At 36.2% G+C, this 3032-nt stretch overlaps 1 long non-coding RNA gene across 1 annotated transcript; it reads right to left on the reverse strand.

Moving 5' to 3' along the window:
- Positions 1–316: 316 nt before the first annotated feature.
- LOC113753864 lies at positions 317–1547 on the reverse strand. Its single transcript, XR_003465092.1, has 2 exons — positions 913–1547; positions 317–763 (listed from the first exon to the last, which is right to left on the reverse strand). It is a non-coding gene; the product is annotated as an uncharacterized LOC113753864 (long non-coding RNA).
- Positions 1548–3032: the final 1485 nt, after the last annotated feature.

A 3032-nucleotide genomic window follows, 5' to 3' on the forward strand; every position in this document is an offset into this window, starting at 1 on the left:
TTGGAACCTGAAGAATACTCTACAGAAGTCAATAAATTGAATCTGTTGATAAAAGGCATTTTTTGGTCTTGATAACTCAAGAACATCTTTTCAGACATTTTATGACATTGAATTATTTTTTACTTTTTGTATTGATACAAGAAAGAAGTGTGTATTTACAGTACAGGTATGTACTCGTACCATCCTTAAATATAGTACTGGTATGTGCATCCATTTTTTTTAATAACCCAATCACGAATACAATAGCATCAAATATGCCAATATGCTTAATCTGAATTCTCAATAGGAAAAAAGTGGACATCAAGCGCAACAAAAGTTACAAAAGCGGTGGTGTTCATAACTCAAGCACTAACTAATACAATGCTTACAATTGAGCCAAAAAAATTCAAGGCAATTGTATGAAAATCTAAACTTGTGAACCATCTGCCTGGGAAAAGTAAAAAAACTCTTCCTGCTGTAGTTCTATAGCATATCATCCACATATTATTGGTAGCTCACTCTCTCACCACTCACTACCTCACCGATGCAATGCATTGAATTTGTCCCTCTCCAACCCTTAGTATTCTGATTGCAGCCTCCTTGTCAACAACTAAAACCATTCTCATCCCCATATTAAAGGCTAGACTTGTACTTGAATTTTGTTGCAGGTAAGCTAGGTCAATCAGCTGATTGATCTTTAAGAAAGAATCGAACCTGAGACATAATCTATCTTTTCTCATTCATAGACCAATCCATTTTCAGTCATCCCAGCCCAGAGCAAGCCCTATTTGAGGAGAAATCCAATCATATTCTGCTAAGCTAATAAGTAGACAGAATACTCACTTGATTTGGAGAGGATCACAGACTATGCATCCTTATCTAGAACAATAAATTATAAGAAATGTAAAAGGGCTATTTGGGAATTATCCCTACCTTCAAAATAGAAAAAGAGGCCAGACACACGTGCAAAGCAATGGTCGTTGCTGATTTTTTTTCCTAGCAAGAAACAAGAACCATTTTCGGGAAGGAGAGAAAAAGGTACAGTACTCCAGCAGCAATATTTTCCGTTTCCAAATTGGATGTCTCAGCTACTTCTAAGAACTTGGTCATTTAACCTTATCTCTCTGGCAAATCACTACAAAGATAACATTTCTCAACACACTAAGGATTCAATGACGGAATCAAAATATAGATCATCAACCAATGAGATTTTTATTATCATTCAGCCATAAAGACACCATCACTCACCATGCTTAACATACACATTAGAACACACTATGACATAGAAGCAAAGAATCAATTAATCAGGATACACTTGCAAAGAAAAACAACACCATTAGTATCCCTAACAGCATTCCGTACTTTTTCCACATTCTGGGAAGATAGTTTGTGAAAAGACAGCGAAATCTGGTCTACATCTCACTCAGTTTATGAGGCTAAATTACTAATCATCGAACTAAACTAATGACCAAATATTTCCACGAATGCCAAAGACCAGAGTATTGTGTATGATTCCAATCCTATCTTCTTCTTATAACCAGTCAACTAAAAATTCATCAACCATATATAAGTATTGATGTAGACTAAATTAAGCAAAAAAAGACAGCAATTATAGCTAAATATTGTCAATATCCATAGTATGACAAATTGAAGCTCTCAAATGGCAACATTTCCTTAATTCAAATAGAAAATGGAAAATGGAGCAATCTGGAATTGTTAGGAGAATATTAGTATTCTTGTAGATAATATATTAGTAAGGGTATTCTTGTAAATAGTCGGTTAGGTTTGTACTCCTATAAATACTAGTTGGTCACTCATAATACGGTGACTAGATGTTTTCCTCCCAAGATACCTGTTGACATGGTATCAGAGCAAAAGTCCTAGGGTTAGGGTTAAACATCTAGCAAAAGTTTTGGTCATCGTGACTGTTCACGCGATACTGTTCATCGCGACTATTCACTGTTCATCGCATACTGTTCATGCGACACTGTTCACGCGGCGCTGTTCACTGTTCACGCGCTGTTCATCTCGAGTTTTGACCTTTTTTTTAGTTTGACGTGCCATTCGCCATGGTTGAAAGGTTTGTTAATGCGGTTACCAATGACCACATTGAATCGAGTTTTTCAGCACATGGGTCCCAGAAGACTGTTACTATATCTGAGGAAGATTATGTTAAATTCCTACAGTACCAAGCTACAAATCACGCATCTCTTCCCTCTGCTTCTTTAGCACAAAAAGGTAATGACTCATGGATTATTGACTCCGGGGCTACTGATCATATGTCAGGTACCTCTAAAATTTTTTCTAATTTTCAAGAATCTACTCCCTTTCCTCATGTTACTTTAGCTGATGGATCTACCACTAAAGTTAAAGGACTAGGCACTGTAGAAATTAATCAATCACTTCCGCTGTCTTCTGTTCTTTACGTACCCAATTTGCCCTTTAATCTAATGTCTGTTAGTAAGCTCACTAAATTTCTACAGTGTACAGTTACTTTCTCTCCTGATTCTGTTGTCATTCAGGATTTGAAGACAAAGAGGACGATTGGTGGAGGGCATGAGCATAATGGTCTTTACTTTCTCAACTTCAATGGTCCGATAGCATGTCCTGCTACTGTTTCTCCTCTTGAAATTCACTGTCGTTTAGGTCATCCATCTTTACAAAATTTGAAAAAGTTGGTTCCTACTCTGAGTCAATTATCTTCGTTAGAATGTGAGTCTTGTCAGTTAGGAAAGCATCATCGTGTTTCTTTTGCTCCTAGAGTCAATAAACGGGTTTCTGAACCGTTTTTGTTAGTTCATTCTGATGTTTGGGGTCCTAGTCGAGTCACTTCAAAGTTAGGTTTTAAATATTTTGTAATCTTTGTTGATGATTTTTCAAGAGTTACCTGGCTTTATTTAATGAAAGATCGTTCAGAACTATATTCCATTTTTTGTGCATTTGTTGCAGAAATAAAGAATCAATTTGGTGTGCCGGTACGTATACTTCGCAGTGATAATGCGAAAGAATATTTTTTCACTCCTTTTAATACCTTTATGAGTAAGTCTGGTATT

The sequence above is a fragment of the Coffea eugenioides genome, chromosome 11 (genome assembly GCF_003713205.1).
Source record: "Coffea eugenioides isolate CCC68of chromosome 11, Ceug_1.0, whole genome shotgun sequence".
In the NCBI taxonomy this organism is placed as follows: domain Eukaryota; kingdom Viridiplantae; phylum Streptophyta; class Magnoliopsida; order Gentianales; family Rubiaceae; genus Coffea; species Coffea eugenioides.